This window comes from Rhincodon typus, chromosome 33, assembly GCF_021869965.1.
Source record: "Rhincodon typus isolate 14 chromosome 33, sRhiTyp1.1, whole genome shotgun sequence".
Lineage (NCBI taxonomy): Eukaryota > Metazoa > Chordata > Chondrichthyes > Orectolobiformes > Rhincodontidae > Rhincodon > Rhincodon typus.
Window position 1 is genome coordinate 1,840,848 of NC_063364.1, and position 24,225 is coordinate 1,865,072.

The following is a 24,225-nucleotide window of genomic DNA, read 5'->3' on the forward strand; positions in this document are numbered from 1 at the left end:
TGCTCCTATGATGCTGCTTGGCCTGCTGTGTTCATCCAGCTCTGCACCTTGTTGTCTCAGATCCTCCAGCATCTGCAGTTCCTGCTATCTCTAATGGTTCAAGTCTGATGTGATGATTCTTCCAAATTGGAATGCTAGGAGCATACTGAGGAAGGGACATAATGGACTCAAAGCACTAACTCTGTTTTACTGTCCTCGGATGCTGCCAGACATTTCAGTGAATCTTTGTGATGTGTTTCCAAGTATATCCTTTATTAAATATGGAGAGCAAAATTACACACACTACTCCAGATGTGGTCCCCAAAGCCATGTGCAGTTGTAACAAAGTTTCATCCTGTATTCGAATTCCCTTGCAGTAAAGGCAAACCTGATTCACTTTCCTCATTGTTTGCTGTACCTGCTTGCTAATTTCCCACATTTTTGTATGAGTCATGAAGAGTCATCTAGACTCAGTTAACTTGTTCTGTCTCTATGGATGCTGCTTGACCTACTGTGATCTTTAGCATTTGTTGTTTTCAGTGCAGGTTCCAGCAGCTGCAGTAATCTGTTCCTACTATGAAAGTGTTACTGATCTCAGACAGTGAGCAAAAGGACTGGGTGATTCCCTACTCTAGAACAGCACGAAAGAAAAGTGATCTTAGGAGCGATGAGCAATGAGCACAGAACAATTGGAAGGAGGTAGAAGTTGTTTTCAAGAAGCCAAGGTGGAATGATCCATTAATGTGGGAAAGTGTAGCATGATTTTTATTTTGCTTTAATGCACAAAGTTGTTGGAATTTTTGAGAGTCAGTTCACAACACTTGTCTATGTGCACCTTGCTTTGGGATAATGTAGTGCATGGATTTTGTTTTCATTTAGTCTGAATACTTGCTCAGCCTGTCTTTAGAGAGGCTGGAGTAGTGCACTCGGAACAATTATTTGTTTCAAGTCCAGTCTGAATGTTGAATTCCCCCAGGTTTCATCATGATGACACACACTGGTATGAACCTCACCTTGAAGATACCAGACTATTTACATGTATATCTGATGTCACTGAACCCTAATTTGTAATAAGCATCATTGTTGCACTCCCATAACCAAGCAGCATCATTACATTTAATTTTTTCAACATCTTTAATTGTCAAAACAGTTCCGTGTTAGCCATAATTCTCAAGCCAACAGCATGCAATACCACGTAGCCTGGAGTTTTACCGTCTCCAGAGGATATCCATTACTTGTTGGATAAATGTTTTAATACACAGCTAAAATGAACTGGAAAAGCTTAATCATTAAAATCAGGAAAATTCAAAGATCAGAAGCATTTTTCAGAAACTGAGTCACAAATCTGAATTAAATACAAGAAACAGCTGCCTCTCTTCAAGGGCTCACTATCCATACTCTCTGATGTTCCCCTGCCCTTACATGACAAGCTAAGTAGCTTAAACAATCTATACATTATCTACACCTATCAACATCATAATTTCACATCTCATTTATTGTCTGAGACTATATCAAGCAACAACAAATAAATGCTGAAGCCAACAGTGGCAAATTGGAATGTACAAAAGATGTGATAAAATATCTTGAGGAATGCCAAGCCCATTTTGTCGTCTTCTGGGATCTTTTGTTTCAAAATATCCCACACGTGCAGTCCAATATGGTCCTACTGCACTGTATTAACAGTGGAAAAACTTGTACAGTAGGAGAGATAAGGCAAAACAGAATTGAGCTAAGGAATTACAGAAATGCAGCAATTAGAATGTGATGGTGATTGAAGTTAAAACTAAAGACGATGGCAAAGAAATAGACTATTGGGCCTAACAGCTTTACTGGAATTTATACTCCAAACAAGTCTGTGCACGTCATCAAATCCATTAGCGGATCCTCCTCTGCCTTTTTGTTTCAGTCTTTATCTAGCTTCCTTATTAAATGCATTCACGTTACTTGCCTCAATTGCATGTGATGGTTTGGGGTTCCACATTCTAACCATTCTGAGCAAAGGAATTCCTCGACTTCCAGACTGGATTTGTTTGTGACTTGATTCTCCAATCCTCAGTTTTAGGCTGAGCTAGAATTGGAAACTGCAAATACCATAAGTAGCTTGCCTTTTGACTACCCAAAGCTTGTCTGCCATCTACAAAACACAGGTCAGAGATGAGCAAGAATACTCTCTACTTGCTTGAATGATTGTGGTTTCAATAAAATTCAAGAAGGCTCAACACCATCCAGGTCAAAGAAGCTGGCTTTAATCAGCAACCCACCCACCAACCTAAACATTTTCTCTACCATTCATGTACTGTTGCAGTGATGTGTACAATATAGGAGGTCACCAAGGCTGCTTTGTCAATGCTTTGCAAATCCATAACTTGGTGAGGTCAGCAGTTATTTACGAACCCTGCCACCTGAAAGCCACTCATCATCCTGACTTGGAAATATGCTGCCATTCTTCTACTGTCACAACCAAAATCCTGGAACTCCTAGTTCAAAAAGGCACTGAGGCAAGGACTATTGGGAATCAGTAACACATGTTGGTTTTGCTTCAGTTGCCCACAACCCATGAAAGAATAAAAAGAAAATTTCTGCCATGGAAGATGGGTGTTTCTGATATGACGTCTACATGTGCTTGGGTCTCAGATCCACCTTAGTCTCTCAGTTGCTGTGCTTCATTTGCACTCTCTGCATTTTCACGTTTTTTTTTTCTAAAAAATTGGATTTTGAGACAGGAAATGCATTCATGTTACTTGCCTCAATTGCATGTGATGGTTTGGGGTTCCACATTCTAACCATCCTGAGCAAAGGAATTTCTCTTGACTTCCAGACTGAGGAAATTAGCTCATCAATTAGGTATATAGGACATGAGCAAGGCTTACATTAAAAAATCATTTGAGACACGAATGGATTTGGTTTAATACTAGTCTGATCAAGAGGAAGAAAAGCTGTATTGTGTAAGACATTGCAAGAGGTTTGAGGCTGTCCAGGCTGCAGCAGTTTACTTAATTTGCACTCCTGTCACTAGGCTCAATAACAACTGCTCTGTCACTTGGGTACTGTGATCGTAGTGTTTATGATAAATGGGATGCATTCGGGGCACTCACCAAATTGTTTCGACAACATCTTCCTCCCTGCAGTTTATATTTAATACGGAGGTCAAGATGGCATTGCTATTACCTCCAAATTCCTTGAACAGCATCCCGAATTGGTTATATTTTTATTCATTGTTGGGATCAGATTCTTTGCAGACTAACCACAGCAGCATCATCGGAGCACCTTCGCAGTAGCTGTACCACTGTCTTTTCAGGACAAGTAATCCTTGCACTATCTCACAATAGTGAAGAAGGCATTTGGTACATTTGCCTTTTTTGGGTCAGTGCTTTGGGTATTTAGAGCTGGGAGGTCATGTTGTGGCTGTACATGATATTGGTTAGGCCACTATTGGAATACTGCATTCAGTTCTAGTCTCCCTGCTACAGAAAAGCTGTTGTGAAACTTGAAAGGGTTCAGAAAGGATTTGTAAGGATGTTGCCAGGGTTGGAGGGCTTGAGCTCTAGGCAGATGCTGAATAAGCTCGACCTATTTTCTCTGGAGTGTTGGATGTTGAGGGGTGACCTTATAGAAGTTCATAAAGTCATGAGGGATGGGGATAAGATAAAATATACAGAGCCCAAACTAGGGGGCATAGGTTTGAGGTGAGAGGGGAAAAGATTTAAAAGGGACCTAAAGGGCAACTTTTTCACGCTGAGGGTGTTGCGTGTATGGCATGAGCTGCCAGAAGAAGTGGTGGAGGCTGGTACAGTTACAACATTTAAAAGGCATCTGGATGGGCACATGAATAAGAAGGGTTTGGAGGGATATGGGCCAAATGCTGGCAAATGGGACTAGATAAATTTAGGATATCTGGTCGGCACAGACAAGTTGGACTGGAGAATCTGTTTCCATGCTGTATCACTCTGTGACTATGACAAATGAGAATTTGATCTTGGTCGTGCCATCCAAATCGCATCAACTTGCTCTCTCAAAAACAAAAGCCTATTGACAAAGAGCCGGCAGAATATATAAAGCATTTTTTGTTTGTTCACAGGATGTGGGTGTCACTGGGCAGGATAGTGTTCATTATCTATCACTAATTGACTCCAAGAAGCTATCTGCTGCCTTGAACTGCTGGAGTCCATGGAGTGTGGGGTCACCAATGGTGCTGTTAGGAATGGGAATCCCAGGATTTTGGCCCATTAGAGTGGAGGATTGGTGATATAGTTCTAAATCACTATGGTGTGTGGCGTGATGGTCAAAGTCCGTGTTTGGAAGATTCTGTCAAAGGATGTTTAATGGGTTTCTGCAGTATCATTGGCACTGTGAATCAATGGTGGTGATTGTGAATGTCCAAAGGATTGTTTGAAAGGCCTTTCTAGTTGTTTGTTTGAAAGATTTATGACCTGCTTAATGAGGAAAAAATGTCAATAATTCTTTTGGAAATAATGTCGTAGAGTAATACAGTATGGAAACAGGCCCTTCGGCCCAAACTGGTCCACGCTGAACACAGGTATTTGCCTACATTTGGTCTATATCGCTCTTAAACGCTTTCCATCCATGTATCTATCCAAATGTTTTTTAAATGTTGCTTTGACCCTGCCTCAACCACTTTGCCCAGCAGCCCATTCCATATACGCATCACTCTGTGCATGAAGAAGTTGCCCCTCAAGTCCTCCTTAAATCTATCCCCTCTCACCTTAAACTTACCTGCCCTCTAGTTTTCAACTGCCCATCCCTGCAAAAAAGATTATATGCATTCATCCTATCTATGCCCCCCATGATTTTATGCACCTCAATAAGATCATCCCTCATTCTCTCACATTCCAAGGAGGAACATCCTATCCTGGCCAACGTCTCACTATAACTCAGGCCTGCTAGTCCTGGCATTGGGGAGGCGATGGCCTAGTGGTATTATCACTAGACTGTTAATCTAGAGATCCAGAGACCCAGATAATGTTCTGGGGACCCAGGTTCGAATCCTGCCATAGCAGATGGTGGAATTTGAATTCAATAAATATCTGGAATTAAGAATCTAACGATGACTGTGAATCATTGTCGAATGTTGGAAAATCCCATCCGGTTCACTAATGCCCTTTAGGGAAGGAAGCTGATATTCTTACCTGGTCTGGCCTACGTTTGCCAATCCTCAGTCCACATCCCCATCTGATCAAGATTCCTCTGTAATTTTTGATAACTTTCTTCACTATCAACGATACCTCCTAATTTTGTATCATCCACAACTTACTAATCATGCCTTGCATGTTCACATCCAGATCATTTATGTAAGTAACAAATAAAAGGTCCCAGCATTTACCCCTGTGACCCACCACTAGACACAGGCCTCCAGTTTGAGAAACAGCCTTCAACTATCACCCTCTGCTTCCTACCATCAAGCCAATTTTGAATGCAGTTAGCTAGCTTTTCCTGAATTCCATGCGACCTAACTTTCGTGACAGGCCTGCTGTGCGGGACCTTGTCAAAAGCCTTACTGAAGTCCATAAACAACATCTACTGCCCTGCTCTCATCTATCCTCTTGGTTACCTCTTCGAAAAACACTAAAAGATTTGTCAGACGTGACTTCCTGCACACAAACCCGTGCTGACTGTCCCTAATTAGACCTCGACTATCCAAGTATCACAGTGTGGAGCTGGAAGAACACAGCAGGCCAGGCAGCATCAGAGGAGCAAGAAAATTTTGGGTCGGGACCCTTCTTCAAAAATGGGGGAGGGGAGCTCTGAAATATATAGAGTGGAGGGTTGGGGCTGGGGAAGGTAGGTCGGATGGTGATAAGTGAGTGCAGGTAGGCAGTGGTGGAGATTGGTCAGTGAGGTGGGAGGAGTGGATAGGTGAGAGAGAAAATGGACAGGTCGAGGAGGCGGGGATGAGAGGGAAGGTTGGTCATTGAGGCCGGGGTTGGGGAGATTTTGAAACTCGTAAAGTCCGCATTGAGACCATTGGGTTGTAGACTCCCAAGGCGGAATACGAGGTGCTGCTCCTCTAGTTTCTGGGTGACGTCGTTGTGACACTGGAGGAGGCCCAGGATGGACATAGTGTCCAGGGAGCGGGAGGGGGTGTTGAAATAGTTCATGACTAGAAAGTGTTGTCGTTTGTCACGAACAGAGTGCAGGCGCTCTACAAAGCCTCTGCTTGGTCTCACTGATGTAGAGGAGGCCACATCGGGAGCCGTGGATACAATAGACCACATTAGCGGATGTGCAGGTGAACATCTGTCTGATGTGGAAGGTTTTTTTGGGTCCTTAGATGGAGGTGAGGGGGAAGGTGTAGGGGCAGGTGTAGCACTTCCTGTGGTTGCAGGGAAAGGTTCTGGGGTGGTGGGGCTAGTGGGGACTGTGGAGCGGTTGAGGGAGTCGAGGAGAGAGTGGTCCCTGTGGAAGGCAGATAGGGGTGGGGAGGCAAATATACCCTTGGTTGTGGGGTCAGATTGCAGGTGGCAGAAGTGGTGGAGAATGATACTTTGAATCTGGAGGTTAGTTGGGTAATACGTGAGGACAAGGGGGATTCTGTCTTCGTTTTTGTTGTGGGGGGGGATGTGAGGTCAGAGGTGTGGGAAACACGAGATGCGGTTGAGATCATTTTCGACCACTGAAGGGGGAAGTTGTGGTCCTTGAAATAAGAGGACATCTGGGATGTTTGGGAGTGGGACGGCTCATCTTGGGAGCAGATGTGGCGGAGGCGGAGGAATTAGGAGTAGGGGATTGCATTCTTGCAGGAAGGTGGGTGAGGGGAGGTGTAGTCTAGGTAGCTGTGGGAGTCCGTGGGCTTGAAATAGATATCAGTTTCGAGGTGGTCTCTAGAGATGGAGACAGAGAGGTATCAGAGATGGTCCAGGTGAACTTGGGGTTGGGGGTGAAAGGTGTTAGTAAAGTTGATGAACTGTTCAAGTCCCTCCATGGGAGCACAAGGCAACGCTGATACAGTCATCAATGTAGCGGAGGAAGAGGTGGAGGATAGTGCCAGTGTAGCTGCAGAAGAGGGACGGTTCAACATAACCTGCAAAGAGGCAGGCTTAGCTTGGGCCCATGCGGGTACCCATGGCCACCCCCTTAGTCTGTAGGAATCCCCACCACTGCCTAACTGCACTCGCCTATCACCATCCCACCTACTTTCCCCAGCCCCAGCCCCACCCCTCCTCTCTATTTATTTCAGAGCTCCCTTCTCCCTCCCCCATTTCTGAAGAAGGGTCCTGACCTGAAACATCAGCTTCCCTAGTCCTCTGATGCTGCCTGGCCTTCTGTGTTCCTCCAGCTCCACACTGTTATCTCTGACTCCAGCATCGGCAGTTCTTACTATCTCGACTATCCAAATGTTGGTTGACCCTGTTCCTCAGCATACTGTCCAGTAACTTGCCTACCACTGATATCAGGCTCACTGGCCTGTAGTTCCCTGGCTTGTCTTTGCTACCTTTCTTAAACAATAGCTACCTTCCAGTCTTCTAGAACTTCACCAGTGGCTAAAGATGAAGCAAAAATCTCAGCAAGAGATTTTGCAATTTCTTCCCCAGCATCCCACAACATCCAAGAATGGACTTGATCAGCCCCAGGGGATTTATCCAGCTTAATGCACTTTAAGGCTGCAAAGGCCTCCTCTCTGATAATATGGTATGCAGTCCTGAACATCCCCAGTTATTTCCCTTATTTCGTTAGCATCCATGATTCTCTCCTCAGTAAACACTGAGGAGAAATACTCATTAAAAATCTTCACCATCTCCTGTGGCTCCACACATAGATGGCCATGCTGATCTTTAAGGGGACTATTCTCTCCCTAGCCACCCTTTTACATTTAATATAGCTATAGAACCTCTTGGGATTATCTTTAACCTTACCTGCCAGATCCATCTCTGACCCTCTTTTTGCTCTTCTGATTTCCCTCTTAAGTGTGCTCCTACACTTTTTATAGTCATCTAGGGATTCACTTGAACCCAATAGCTTAAACCCAATATATGCCTTTTTTTTGTTCCTGATCGGAGCCTCAATATCCCTTGTCAGCCAAACCTGCCAGCTTTTCCTTTCACCCTAATAGGGACATGCTGTCCTTCAGACTTACCCATTCGACCTCTGCTAGATCCTGCCTAATGGCCCCAAAATTGGCCCTGCTCCAGTTTAGCACCTTAACCTGTGGACCTGTCCTATGTTTTTCCATAACTATGTTAAAACTAAGAGAGTTAAAGTCACTGGACCCAAAGTACTCTCTGACTGACACTTCAGTCACTTGCCCAACCTTGTTTCCTAAGAGGAGGTCCAGTGTTGCACCCTCCCGAGTTGGGCCCTTTGCATATTGATTTAGGAAACTTTCTTGGACACATTTGACAAATTCCATCCCGTCCGGGCCTTGTATACTCTGGATGGCCCAGTCAATACAGGGGGAAATTAAAATCTCCAATCAATACTACTCCATTATTCCTACAGGTATCTGCAATCTCTCTACACATCTCCTCTAGTACCTGCTGGCTGTTTGGGGGTCTATAATACTGCCTGAACAGAGTGACCATTCCCTTCTTGTTTCTTAGTTCTAACCATAAGGTTTCATCAAATGAGGCCATAAGAATATCCTCTAAGCACTGTTGTTATGTCCTTCCTTATCAAGAGGGCAACCTCCCCTCCTTGTTTACTGAGTGATAAAATCCCAAAACTGTCCCAGTGAAGGAGGAAGCTATTTTCATCTGTCTTATCTGCATGGACTCTATGAATAATTATTTCAACTTAGTCAAAAGGCCACAGAAAGACACTGTAACCATGCATGTTGTGGTTCATTGGAGTTTTGAAACCTGGAGTTTCTACATCTACATCTTCCTGTCTGTGAACTTTGGTCAAGTGAAGTGTCCATGGCTCCTGACTCAACACCAGATGGCACTCTGGCTGAATTGTTCTGTTATGCCTGAGGCTTATTTTTGGATTATTTACTATAAATTGGAGATTAGAGTGTTAGAAAGTGGAATTACCCACCTTTAACTCACCAATCAACTCTTCCTGCAGCTATAAATTTGATTCTTAAGGGTAAGAATGCAAACCAATTGTTACAGGATGAAAAACTTTTTTTAAAAACTAGAAAAAGTAACAAAAATAGCAGCTTTGGATTCTGATTTCTCCCCCTGCCCCCTCACCTAGCTCCATGAAGTCACCAAGCTTCCAGCATGAAGCTGCAAGCTGCAGGGACAACACCTCATTTCTGCTTTGACACTTTATTACCTCTAGGACAAAACATTGAATTGCACAACTGCAGAGCGGAGCATAACCTCTCTGCTTCATCTTTTGATTCCACTGTGTCATGTTGACTTTGCTGTCTGCAGAACAGACCTGTTTTCTTCTTTTCACAGATAGTAGGAACTGCAGATGCTGGAGAATCTGAGATAACAAGGTGTAGAGCTGGATGAACACAGCAGGGCGAGCAGGAAGGGTCTAGGCCCGAAACGTCAGCCTTCCTGCTCCTCTGATGCTGCTTGGCCTGCTGTGTTCATCCAGCTCTACACCTTGTTATCTCTTCTTCTTTTCACACCTTGATTTACACCCATTTTACATCTCAATCTGTCCTTCACCACAGTTAGCAACCTCCTTGTGTTTTGCTTTTGGCACCTCCACCATCTGTTCCACTCGTTCCTCCTCCCCCTCTGTCAACAGCATGAAAACCACCATTTTCTAAAGCTTTTCATTTTTTGTGAAGAGACATTTTGGATTCAACATTACCTCTGGTTTTTCTGTCCACAGATGCGCCAGACCTGCTGAGTTTCTATAGCACTGTTTCTATTTCGTGCAATCCATTCAAGCAATACTCAATGCTAAGTTGAAGTGAGATGCTATCTTTGTATTTACACAGATTGAGAGCTTGGGAATTTGGTAGGGGCAGTGCAATATTTAAATGATCCAACCTAAACAAGTTGAAAATGGAAAACTGAAAGGGTTAAGTGGTAATAGGAAGCAACAATTGAGTAACTGAGAATGGTGGGATCTCAGAGCGAGAGAATATTATCCACTTTTTCTAGTTTTTAAATAATCACTTACTTGTTTCCCTGTTATAGTTTTCGAGCTTCCCACTTGAAAACTATAACAGGGAAACACGTAACTGAGTGTATTGCTTATTTGTTTAAAAATTATTGTAATAATTACAAGGAATGGGGGAGAGATAATAGTCAATTCTGGAATGGATTCTACGGTTGAAAGGTTACAAATGTAACTGCACTATTTAAAAATGAGGGAGGAAACGAGGAACTACAGACCTCTTACTATAAAGGATGTGAAACCTGGATGCTTTGAAAATAATGAAATAACAACTGAAATTGCTGGAAAAACTCAGCCAGTTTGGCACTATCTGTGGAGAGTTAATATTTCCAGTCCAGTGACTCTTCCTCAGAATGCCCTCACTTTCATAGACTGGGTTTCTCCAGCAGTTTCTATTTTCGTTTCAGATCTTCAGCATTGTGGTTCTTTTCTCGTTTTTAGCTTTGAAAATGATCTAATTAGGTTGCGTTATCATAGATTTGTGAGAGAGAAATCGTGGTCCGTAAGCCACTTAGAATTTTTTATGGATGTTCTTTGCAGTGTAGATAAGGAGCCAGTGACGTGTTGGAGTTGGATTTTCAGAAGACGTTCAATGAGGACTGCACAGGAAGTTAATGAAGAAAATTCAAGCGCATTCATTTAGAGGTTACATACTGTCATGGAATGAGGATTGGTTCATAGAAACATTAGGAATAAGTGAGTTAGTCAAGTTGGCATTTTGACTCATTGGGTACCACAAGGAACACTGCTTAGGGCCCCAGGTGTTCACCATCTGTATCAATGATTGAATGTGCAGACCAAATGTAATATTTTCAAGTTTTGAGATGATGCAGAATTAGCAAAGGATGTTTTGTGAGGACGATTCATGGAGGAGATTTGAACAGACTGAGGGAATGTCAAGAGCATAGCAGATGAAATATAGAATGGATAAGCTTGGGGTTCAATAGGAGGAACATTGTTGAAGAGAATCTCTTAAATGATGAGTGATTGGGGAACGTTGATGCCCAAAAGGACCTGGGTTCATGAATCACTGAAAGCCAACTTGTAGATATAGCAAACAATTATGAAAGCAAATGGTATGTTGGCCTTTATTGTAAGAGGATTTGAGTACTAGAATAAAAACATCTTGCTTCAATTGTATAGAATATTCGAGCACACCCCAGTTCTCTTGACTAAGGAAAGATATACTTTCTATGGAGGGAGTGCAGTGAAGTTCATCAGTGTAAGTTTTATTTGTTCATGGGATGTGGATGTTGCTAGCTTAGGCCAGCATTATTGTCCATCCCTAAAATTGGCTGTGAGGAGGAGTTGAGGAAAATGGGCCTGTATTCTCTGGAGCTCAGAAGAATGAGAAAGAGAATCACATACATGTCACAAATTGTTTCTGAATCCCTGAAAGATTTGTTAGAAAATAATTTCATGGTGACTTTTTCAAGAGAACCAGTGTTAGGTAAGATGTGGCTAATATGGAACATTAACACTGCTGTAGACTATACAGGCCAACTAATCTGTTTCTCTGCTTAAAAATTCTTTATAACCTCTCTTTATTGTCTTTTCTTTCCAGTCTGGGAATAACCTGAGAACCTCTGAATTATTGGACCTACTTCCACAATTCCACAGTCAATCTATACGCCAGAGCTGGAATTTTGTCAGCTGACTAGATAATATTGAGCTGCTTTGACCTGTATTTTACCTCTGGTGGTTCATACTACCTTATCCCGTGAACGTGTGTGGGGCTGCGATGTTGCACAACTTTTTTTTTTTGTGTGAATGATGTAAGACTTTTCCTCCTCAGTGATGAGATCATGGAGGTTGTGTTGGGATTGTATCAAAAAATTTAGGCTGTAGCTAGAGTATTCTATGAAGTACTGGTCAAGTTACAGGGTGGATGTGATCGCATTAGAGAGGGTACAGTGGAGAGTAAGAAGGATGTTGCCAGGAATGGAGAAATTTAGCTGAGAGAGAAGATCGGATGGGGTGGGATTTATTTCCTTTGGAACAAAGGAGGCTGAGGGGCAATTTAATTTGGGGACCTGGATAGAGTGAAAAGGACCAGCCTCTCTTCATGAACAAATGCTTCAAGAAGAGGATTTGAGGACAGTGAGAAATGTTTTTATCCAAAGGGTGCTAAGATTCTGGATCTTATTGCCTAAAGTGGTGGCAGATGCTGAACCCTTCATAATGATAAATATCATTAGGATGTGTTATAAAAACTTTGAATTAAGGAGAGAGTTCCTTGAATCAGCTCTAGGAGCCTGTTGGTAATTCCTCAAGAATTGATAGTTGCTGTGTAACTTGATTGGCGTAGTTGTACGCTGGAAGCTTGTCTCTGTTTTAGGCATCTGATTGGCAATCCTGTTCTTATCTTTAATATCTACCTCCTCCATGACCAGTGCACCATGGCTGAAGGATACATAATCTTTTGACAGCACTATGGGAGGCTGTGACATAATGGTGATGCTACCAGACTAATGTCTTGGTGTCAAAGGTTTGAATCCCACTCTGGCAGATAATATCTGGAATTAAAAATTTGTCTCATTTGTAACTCGTGTAACCATCGTTGATTGTTGTAAAACCTATGTAACTTTCAGGAAGCAAATCTGCCATCCTTACCTGGTCTGGCATACATGTGACTTCAGACTTTCAGCAATGTGGTTGACTGGTCTAGCAAGCCACTCAGTTCAAGGGCATTACCCAGGGATGGGTAATTATTGATGAACAAATAAAAAGAAACTCATCTCTTTCTCAATTTTTTTTTAATCCGGGGAGCTATAATGCCATCTGTAAGCTCCACACCCTCTTGGCTTGTACATGTACCACTGTTCATCTTCAATGGAGTCTCCTAGAGTTCTCCAACTAATGTAATTTTTGGAGTAACCTCAGAACCAGCATCAATTTTACATTGGTTGAAGAGAAAAGCCCAACAGCAGGTCAGGATAAGCAATAAACTTGGGTTGCCAGCATCTTTCCTGAGAAAAATGCTACTGTTTATGTTACAAATTACTTCCATGACTGGTAAAGATTCGGATCAGAGTTAGGAATTGTGTTCTTGGAGTATGTTATGAAGCCACCCAGTGGCACGTAGGAAAATCCTGGCTGAATTCCCCATGATTCTAGCACATTTTGAGTAGTGAGCCCAAGTTAAATTCTCCACAAATTCACATTCGACATTTGACACCATCTTGGCTTTTAATACAATTGACCACGTTTGGGTAGCATGCAACCATGTCTTTGTACTGTGGGTTCAATGCATATCTGAAATTGTTTACAGTTGCACTACCTGAAAAAAAAGCTTCATCCAGTGAGGGTACTTGAGGCTAAGCTACTGATCAGCTTCAGTCTATTTGAGGTTCAAGTAGCTTAATAATCAAATCTTGTTTCTAGGTGTTTTTTTGACTGACTCCAGTAGGTGCCAAATCTTGCAGTCTGATCTCTATCTCCTCAGTCATGTGATTGAGGTACTGAGCACAATCATTTTATGTTTACTGCATGTCAAAAATATGAAAGGCTTTATGCTGGGCGTCCACTCAAACAAATTAAATCACCTCCTGTAAGACTGGCAGACTGGAACATGGAAGATGCAGCATGTGATGTGATTAAAATCTCACCAAATTCTAGGTCATTTTCAAAATGACTGTTTCAGAGAGCATAAAGATTTCATGGAGCATTTTCAAATTGCAGAGTTTTAGAAAATACAGATTCTTTTAAATCGGTGAATTAAGATTTCTGCTGAGATTTCAAAAGAGACTTAAATTTATGTTTTTATGATTATAAATCTAATAAAGTATGTAATGTAGTGTACTATTTGAAGTATAATCACTTTTCTAACGTGGAAGACTTGACAGCTCACTTCACAGCTCAAGATGCCACCAACTGCAAAATGCCAATTAACTCCAGTTTTCTGAGATTTTGGTTAAGGGGTAGAAGTTAATAAGGACACTGAAGAAAACTCTAGTCCTTTGGATCTCTTAAGTCAATCTGAAAGAGTAGATGAAATTTCTATTTAATATCCTGGATTTGTGATCAGTGTCAAAGCAGGGTCACCAGCTCCCTTAAAGATCTAGTGATCTGTGTCATGGTTTTCCTGATGGCAGTTTAAATCTGGCACTAAGTTAAGGTAATGTCTGACATGCAGCAGCAGTGATTTCATCAAGCCTGTAAGCCGCAGATCACACTGAAGTATTCATGTGGTAAAGCAGTTATTATTCTTCACTTGTAATTTGTTTTCAAATAGCAAAATAAATTATAATGATTGGGTTGAAGTAGATGGTAACAGTTTATTTTTAAAAATATCTTGAATTATATTCATTTTAAACTAAATTGCATTCCAGAAATATGAACTGGACCAAATGAGGTTATTTAACAATTATGAGGTCAGTATGTTTAAAAAAATGCAGTTACACCAAGATGTGTTCCATCTAGTTATACTTAGTCCAAACTTTTTTAAGGTTTTTAAACAATGAGCTTAATAGCATGTTCTCATCCACAACACAACATTTCTAGTCAAGCAATGCAGTTGTAGTATATCAGCCTGAATTTTGTGCTGCAGCTCCAGTTGGAAGGAAGCTTGATTCCAAATCTTCTGACCTGGAGCTCCACGTTCTGCATACTGAACTTTGGCTGGTGCATGCATGAGGAGAGAGTTTCGGGTAAATTCCTTTACATGGAGGATTGTTGATGTGGAGTACTCTCTCCTGAAAAGAAGTTTAACCTTGCCCAAAGAGTGCACACGTACTTGATGCAGAGGAAGCTTGAGCCCAAGCAGGAGAGTGGTCAGTGGTATTGCTTTTAGGTTACTGGCAGTTGGAGATGCATAGTGTAGACACACAATCTGAATGATCTTAGGCTTAAATTGCAAGGCATCTTCTGCTAAGTATTTTTGCATTTTATTTTGAACTATGAGATTTCCAGAGTATGATAAATTATTTTAACGAAAGTAACCTCCAAATATATTGTTAATGATATTAGTGTACATAGATTGCACACATTCCCTAATGTGGCCGTACAATCCCTACAACACCGGAAGAGGCCATTTGGCCTGTCAAGGCTACACCGATCCTCTGAAGAGCATCCTACCAAGACGCAATCCCCATAACCATGGCTAACTCCCCTAACCTGTGCATTCCCAGACAATTTTTAGCATAGCTAATGTACCTAACTGTGGGACAAAACTGGAGCACCCAGAAAAAAACCCACACACAGGTGTGGGGAGAACATGCAAACTCCATGCAGACAGTCACCCAAGGCTGGAACCAAACCCAGGTTCCTGCACAGTGAGACAGCAGTGCTAACCGTTGTGCCACCGTGCTGCCCACTGGGTTGTTTGTCCATTTTGGTGGCTGTATTAACCAACTTAGCCCAAACTGGTTGAAACCTGACTTGGACTGGACAGAGAATGGTATGTGAATATGTTGAGTGTTTGACCTTGATGTTGCCTGCAATTATTTTTGGAATGTAATGTTTTTACATTTGAGAAGTGATTGCCATTCCTTCAGCATAAGGATATTTCTAAAGTCTGAATCCACAACATCTAGAACCACGACATTGAGATGTTAACCTATATTTGTAATACTTTTGCAAAAAACATAATGTCTAATAAAATGGAAATGTCAGGAGGTAATGACTATTTGAATAAGGATCCCTAATCTGTGTGCTGCATGATAGTTGCATTTAACTGGTTGACATCATTTTATTTAGAAAAAGCAGTTACTTGTATTCAGCATGTCTCCTGGTTGATGTGCATATGCCCAGCTGTGTGTTGTGGAGTACAATGTTGTTCCATCATCTGACTCAATCTTATCGCCTAGATGAAGATTTCATGGAAGAATTTGCAGTGGATGAAGAGGACAGTGTGTAATTGGACAGTTCTTTCAAGATAGGCTTGATTAGGCCTTCTGTGCTGATTACTGTAGGGTTCATTTAAAAGCCTATTGTTGACCATGCAGACATGGGCTGCTATCTGAAACCACATGAAGACCAATTTAATCCAAAGAACTCCTCGCTAGTGGTAGATCCTGTGACAGTGGCAAAATTTTAAACCTTTAGACCAGCTTAAACAATCATCGTAGATAATCTCAGTTCAGTGCACCAGGCACTGAAGGTCATTTGCACTGTGATCCCACATCCATGCTGCTGGTTATGGGTTACAATTGCATGATACCACAAAGTCACTAAACTGTCCCATTGTTCTGATGTTTGAGTTATGGTGTTTTGCAATAAATTTAGTGAATAGTTTTGCATCTAAAACAGTGTCAACTGAAATACGTCACGAAGCACTACACCGTAGGTTCTTCAGTTTTATTGTAGTAAAGCATTAAAAAAAAAACAACTTGGGCTGAGATTGGGGAGGTTTCACAGGTTCCATGATTTCACTGATATAAGATCTGATTCATTTTACCTTCCTGCATTTTATTTGCAATTCTGACACCTGCCTGAATTTGAGAGGCAGGATGCTATTTCTGAGTTCCCAGAGAATTCGTTTTCCTGCTAATGATTGCTGGTTAGAAAGTGATTGTGCTTAGGGAGAGGGTAGGAATCCTGGGATGGGGTGACCAATTATTGTAACTTGTAATTTTCCTCCTAGCTGTCAGTTAAAAGATGAGATTTTATACAGGTATGAATATTGGAGGAATACAATTCTTGTTCCCTGCAGGGATTGAATTATGCAACTGAAAGAGGTATGGGCCAAACCTATCACCCTGAATGCATTTATAGCAGATGTAAGACATCTTGGTTCCATTTAGATGAGATGGATTCTCTGATTAATGCCCGCTATTATTACTATGCCCAGGGTTCAGTCCCCCTAATGCTAATAATAGCATCATCTGTCTTACATTAACAATTTTGTGTATGGTGAGGACCAGTGATGTTCTAAAACGGATTGAATTCTGTAATAGAAAGGACTGCAATCCTGTGACTGGAAACCAGCAATAGTTTAACACTTAATAACCTTCCAAGCCTTTTAACAAAGATTAAATATTACACCATGCACCCAGTACCAAGATGACTGAAGAGCCACACATTAGTCAGATGTGTTTAAAAGTCCTGCCTTCTCTTATCCATCCTAGAGCTATAGTTTTAATCCATTTGGTCTGTTGCTAGCTGTATTTGTATTATAGAATTTAGTGTCTATGACCCTTCTCGGTTTATATATTTTGAAATCTTGCATGGTATACAATGTTTCAGGATATAGACTCGGTCTTATAGCACGGAAACAGACCCTTCGGTCCGAATAGCCCATACTGAACATAATCCCAAACTAAATTTGTCCTACCTGCCTACTCCTGGCCCATATTCTTCCAAACCTTTCCTATTCATGTATCTATCCAAATGTCTTTTAAATTGTAATTATACTCGCGTCCACCACTTCCTCAGGAAGTTTATTCCACACGCGAACCACCCTCTGTGTAAAAAAATTTGCATCTTACATCTTTTGTAAATCTCTCTCCTCTCAGCTTAAAAATGTGCCCCCTAGTCTTGAAATCCCCCATCCTAGGGAAAAGATAACTACCATTAATTGTATCTATACCTCTCATTATTTTATAATCATCTGTCAGGTTGCCTCTCAACCTCCTGAGCTCCAGTGAAATAAGTCCCAGCCTTTCTTTGTAATTCAAACCTTCTAAACCCAGCAACATCCTGGTAAATCTCTGTGAACCCTCTCCAGCTTGATAATATCCTTCCTATAACTGGGTGACCAGAACTGAAAAGGCCTCACCAATGTCCTGTACAACCTCAATATGACTTCTCAACTCCTATACTCAAAGGACTGAGCAATGAAGGCAAGCGTGCTGAACACCTTTCTAACCACCCTGTCTATATGTGACGGCAACTTCAGAGAATAATGAGGCTTGGGGACCGCTTTGTGGAACACCTACGCTCGGTTCGCGACAAACAACTGCACCTCCCAACCTCCCAGTCGTGAACCATTTCAACTCCCCCTCCCACTCCTTGGACGACATGTCCATCCTGGGCCTCCTGCAGTGCCACAATGATGCCACCCAAAGGTTGCAGGAACAGCACCTCGTATTTCGCTTGGGAACCCTGCAGCCCAATGGTATCAATGTGTACTTCACAAGCTTCAAAATCTCCTCTCCCTTGACCGCATCCCAAAACCAGCCCAGCTCATCTCCGCCTCCCTAACCTGTCCTTCCTCCCACCTATCCATTCCTCCCACCTCAAGCCCCACCCCCACCCCCATCTCCTACCTACCAGCCTCCTCCTGCCTCCTTGACCTGTCTGTCCTCCCTGGACTGACCTATCTTCTCCCTAACTCCCCACCTACACTCACCTTTACTGGCTCCATCCCCGCCTCTTTGACCTGTCTGTCTCCTCTCCACCCATCTTCTCCTTTATCTATCTTCTATCCGCCTCCCCCTCGCTCCCTATTTATTTCAGAATCCCCTTCCCCTTCCCCATTTCTGAAGGAGAGTCTAGACCCAAAACGTCAGCTTTCCTGCTCCTCTGATGCTGCTTGGCCTGCTGTGTTCATCCAGCTCTACACCTTGTTATGTCAAAGAATAATGTACCTGCACCCATAGGTCCCATGTTCTACAACACTACCCAAGGCCCTACCATTAACTGTATAAACCCTACCCTTGTTTGTTGCACCAAAATGCAATACCTCATATTTATACAGATTGAGTACCATCTGCCATTTTTCAGCCCATTGACCCACTTGATCAAGATCCCTTTGTAATCTTAGAAAACCTTCACTTGTCTACTATGCCGCTAACTTTGGTGTCGCCTGCAAATTGGTAACCATTGTCTTCTATATTCTCATCTGACAAAAAGACTCAGAACCGATCCCTGTGGAACATCACTGGCCACAGGCCTCCAGTCTGAAATCAACCGTCCACCCATACGCTGTCTCGTGCTGTAAAGCCAATAATGTATCCAACTGGCAAGCCCACCCTGAATCCCATGTGACCTAACTTTGCTTATTAGTATACCATGCGGAACCTTGTCAAAGGCTTTACTAAATTCCAAGTAAACAACCGAAAGAACTGCAAATGCTGTAAATCAGGAACAAAAATAGAAGTTGCTGGAAAAACTCAGCAGGTCTGGCAGCATCTGTGAAGAAAAGTTCAGAGTTAACGTTTCAGGTCTGGTTCTGAGGAAGGGTGACCGGACTTGAAACGTTAACTCTGATTTTTTTCTTCACAGATGCTGCCAGCCCTGCTGAGCTTTTCCAGCAACTTCTATTTTTGTTCCAAGTAAACAACGTCTGCTGCTCTGCCATTATCAAACTTTTTGATGACTTCTGCAAAAAACTCAATCAAGTTTGTGAGATACTATTTTCCTTGCACAAAACTATGCTGACTATCCCTAAGCGATGTTTTTTTTTTTGTTTTGTTTTTTTTGCCTCTCTAAATGTTATGGGGTCACAAAGTAATACAGCATGGAAACCGGCCCTTTGGCCCAAACTGGTCCATGCTGACAACAGTGCCCACTCAGCTAGTTCCAATTGCCTGTATTTGATCCATATCCCTCTAAACCCTTCCCATCCATGTACTTATCTAAATGTTTTTTAAATATTGCTATTGTACACCTGCCTCAACCACTTTCTCTGGGAGCTCATTCCAAATATGCACTACTCTCTGCATGAAGAAGTTGCCCCTCGGGTCCTTCTTAAATCTATCCCCTCTCACCTTAAACGTACCTGCCCTCTAGTTTTCAATTGCCCACACCTGGGAAAAGACTATATGCATTCATCCTATCTATGCCCCTCATGATTTTATACACCTCAATATGATCACCCCTCATTCTCTTCTGTTCCAAGGAATAAAGTCCTATCCTGGCCAACCTCTCCCGGTAACTCAGGCCTACTAGTCCTGGCAACATCCTCGTAAATCTTCTTTGCACGCTTTCCAGCTTAACTATGTCTTTCCTATAACAGGGTGACCAAAACTGTACACAATACTCCAACTACGGCCTCACTAATGACTTATACAACTGTAACGTAACGTCCCAACTCCTATACCCAGTGCCTCGACCAATGAAGGCCAGCATGCTAAATGTCTTCTTCACCACCCTGTCCACCTGTGACGCCGCTTTCAATGAACTATGTATTTGTACTCCTAGTTCTCTCTATTCCACAACAGTCCTCAGGACCTTACCGTTTACTGTATAAGTCCTACCTTAGTTTGACTTTCCGAAGTGCAAAACCTCACACTTGTCTGAATTGCTGCATTTGCCAACCCTCAGCCCACTTAGCCATCTGATCAAGATCCCTCTAATTTTTGATAACCTTCCTCGCTATCAACGATACTTCCTAACTTTGTATCACTCACAAACCTATGTAATCATGCCTTGTGCATTCACATCCAGATCATTGTTGTAAATAACAAATGACAAAGGTTCCAGCACTGACCCCTGTGGCACACCACTACTCACAGGCCTGCAGTCCAAGAAACAACCGTCAACCATCACTCGCTGCTTCCTATCATTGATCCTGTTTTGAATCCAATTTGCTAGATCCCCTGTGACTCAACCTTCATGACTAGCCTGTCATGCAGGACTTTGTCAAAGGCCTTACTAAAGTCCATATAGACAACATCCACTGCCCTACCCTCATCCATCCTCTTGGTTACCTCTTTGGAAAAACTCTAAAAGATTTGTCAGACATGATTTCCCACACACAGATCCATGCTGACTATCCCTAATCAGACCTTGACTATCCAATGTTGGTTGATCCTGTCCCTTAGTATCCTCTCATATAACTTGCCTATCACTGATGTCAGGCTCACTGGCCTGTAGTTCCCTGGCTTGTCTTTGCTAACTTCCTTAAATAATGGAACAACATAGCCAGCTTCCGGTACTTCACTAGTGGCTAAAGATGAAGCAAAAATCCCTGCAGGACGTCTGCAATTTCTTCCCTAGCCTCCCATGATGTCCAAGGATGGACTTGATCAGGCCCAGGGGATTTATCAACCTTAATGTATTTCTGTCACACTTGTAGCTTCTGTATGTTGGAACATTGGGCTGCCCTCTGATTTGCCATAAATCCTATCGTTTATAATCACCTCCAACAATTTACCCACAACCGAAGTCAGATTCATGGGACTATAGTTCCCCGGTTTCTCCTTATAACCTTTTTTAAACAAAGGTACAACATGAGCCGCCCTCCAGCCATCAGGCACCTCACCCGTAGTTATAGATGATGCAAATATTTCTGCAAGGGGTCTCATAATTTCCTCCCTTACTTACCACAACATTCTGGGATATGTTAGATCAGGTCCCGGAGATTTGTCTAACTTTGTAGTCTTTAAGACCTCCCAAACTTCCTCTTCTGTAATGTGAACTGTGTTAAAACATTGAAGTTTATTTCTCTGCATCCTCCAGACTTCATTTCTTTCTCTACAATAAAAACTGATGTGAAATATTTATTTGGCATCTCTCCCATCTCCTGGGGTTCAACACAAGGAAGACCTCCTTGATCTTTAAGAGGTCCTACCCTCTCTCGGGTTACCCTCTTGCTCTTAATGTATTTGTAGAATCTCTTTGGATTCTCCTTTAATCTTATCTGCCAATGCTATCTCGTATCTCCTTTTTGCCTTCCTGATTTCTCTTTATATCGGTTAAGAGATTCAATTGAACCAAGTTATCTATTTCTAAAATAAGGTTCTCTTTTAATCTTGACTAGAACCTCAATAAGGCATGTGAGCAAAACATTGATATTGATATTCAGAATAGAATAGACTTTATTGTCACTATATTCTATTTTAGTGTGAATAAATCTAATGTAAGCATGTGCATGCCTGGCTAAAGGCAGGTTACAGTTGACCTTTGTACAGACATTGGATTGAGAGTCTACAAAACTTAATATAGATTAATCATTTTGATCAAAAGATTTAATTTATCTTATAATCTTAATGTCTTAATACCAGTGTCTCATTTCAAAAGTATCATATATCTTGTCTGGGGAAAAAAAAGTAATAATTGTCTGGAATGACCATTCTGATTAAATTACATTTTCATTCATTATGCATATGCAGTAACAAAAGGAACAAAAAGGTGACCAGCTGAAAATCAAACTATAAAATGTTATTTTTTTCAAATCTGTCTTTTATGTTGTGGCACACTGACTGTAAAATTACATGTGTTTAGTTTGCCTTTGCACTGCTTTGCGGCACAGCTGCCTGAATATTAACAAATGTCTGCAATAATACTTCTCATGTAAATGAATGAGTTTGTGTGGTTCATGTTAATTTATTTTTGAAATATTTCCTTCTAAAATAGATATGATAGCATGGTTCAACAGGCAAGGTGTGAAACCTGCCCCTCTTTAAGTATCTTGAGTTCAATATCTATTTGATACAAAGTTCATGAGGCAGACTGGCGTGGTGAGAAATATTTAAATATACAGACTGAGGACATAAAACTTGCTTTTTCCTATGTGATGTTGGTTTGAGGGCAAACAGCCTAGAGACAGATGTTGTAAAAAATTTAGCTGCATGAAGACTATTTAATGACTTCAAAAGAAAAGCAAAAAGGAGAAATTGTTGAATAGCAGAATTAAGTCTTAAAGGTAAAGTCTCAAAATAGAGAGTGGGCATCAGTGGGTAGTTTTAGGCTGGATAGGATATAATGAGTGGTGTGCCACATGGTTGTTGGGGCTTCAGTTATTTGCAATTTATAACAGTGATTTGGAAGGATATATGGTTGCTAAATTTTCTAATGATACAAAGCTAAGAAATTAAGTTGTGAAGAAGACACAGAACAGAGGGATATAGATGAGTTAAGTGAGTGAACAAAAAATGGCCAATGCAGGAAAATGTGAACAGTTATATTTTTCCAGCCAAAATAGACAAAGCAGCATGTTATTTAAATTGGGAGAGATTGCAGAACTGTGAGATAGAGAAGGAACTGGGTGTCCTGGTACTTGAAACGCAAAAATCTGGTATTCAGAGAGATCAAGTGGTTAGCATGTAAATGAAACATTGTCTATTTCAAGGAAAATGTAACATAAAACACAGAAAAACTTTGCTATTGTTATATTGATATCCAAAGTTGTTCTGTTGGTGAGGCAACATTCAGAATATTATGTACTGTTTTGGTCTCCTTATTTAACAAAGGACATGAATATATTAGAAACAGTTCAGACAAGATTTAATCAACTGATACTTGGGATAGGGGCATTTTCGCATGATGTAGTTGGACAAACCCGACCTCAGTTCATTAGTGTTTAGAAGGCTGAGAGTTGATCCTATTGAGATGCAGATCCTGAGGGGGTTTAACAGGGTGGATACTGAAAGGATGTATCCCCTTATGGGAGAGATGAGAACTAAAGGACACAGTTTTAAAAATAAGAGGCATGTCAATTAAAACAAATGCGGATGTTTTTTTCCCTGAGGGTCTTGAGTCTTTAGAACTCTGTTCCCCAGAAAGCTGAGGAGGCAAGGACGTAGCGTTGAAAACTATGCAGAGATAGATTCTTGACTAAGAATGATGTGGAGGTACTAGTACAAAAACAGAAGTTGCTGGAAAAGCTCAGCAGGTCTGGCAGCATCTGTGAAGAAAAGATCAGAGTTAACATTTTGGGTCTGGTGCCCCTTCCTCAGGACCCAAAACGCTAACTCTGATTTGTTTCTTCACAGATGCTGCCAGACCTGCTGAGCTTTTCTAGCAACTTCTGTTGTTGTTCCTGATTTACAGCATCTGCAGTCCTTTAGGTTTTTATTGAAGTTACTGGTGCTGGACTGGGGTGGACAAGGTCAGAAATCACATGTCACCAGGTTATAGTCCAGCAGGTTTATTTGAAAACACCAGCTTTCAGAGCCTCGCTCCTCCTTCAGGTGTTAGTAAGATGGTATCAGGTGCAGAATTTATAAGTAAAATATCAAGGTTCATACCACTGATGAGTACGTATTAAACAAACCTAAGATGCTGTTAAATCTTTAATCAGTTAGAAGGTTTTAATTGATTAATATGTATATGCAAATCCCCAAATTATTTTCAAGTCACTGCCCTGAGAAAACTAAAGGATTTATCAGTGTAAAGAAGACATGACATTTTAGGTCAGACAATGCATGTCAGGTGTGAGGTCTTGTTTAGAATCGGTTTGTGTTTTGGTTTGGAGTCAGACTGGTTTTATTCCTAAAGTAGGAATTCATAAATTGCCACATTGACTGTCTATAAATTGTGTGCTTTTTGAACAAAATAGAATGTATCTGCAAATCTGTTTTCAAATAAACCTGTTTGATT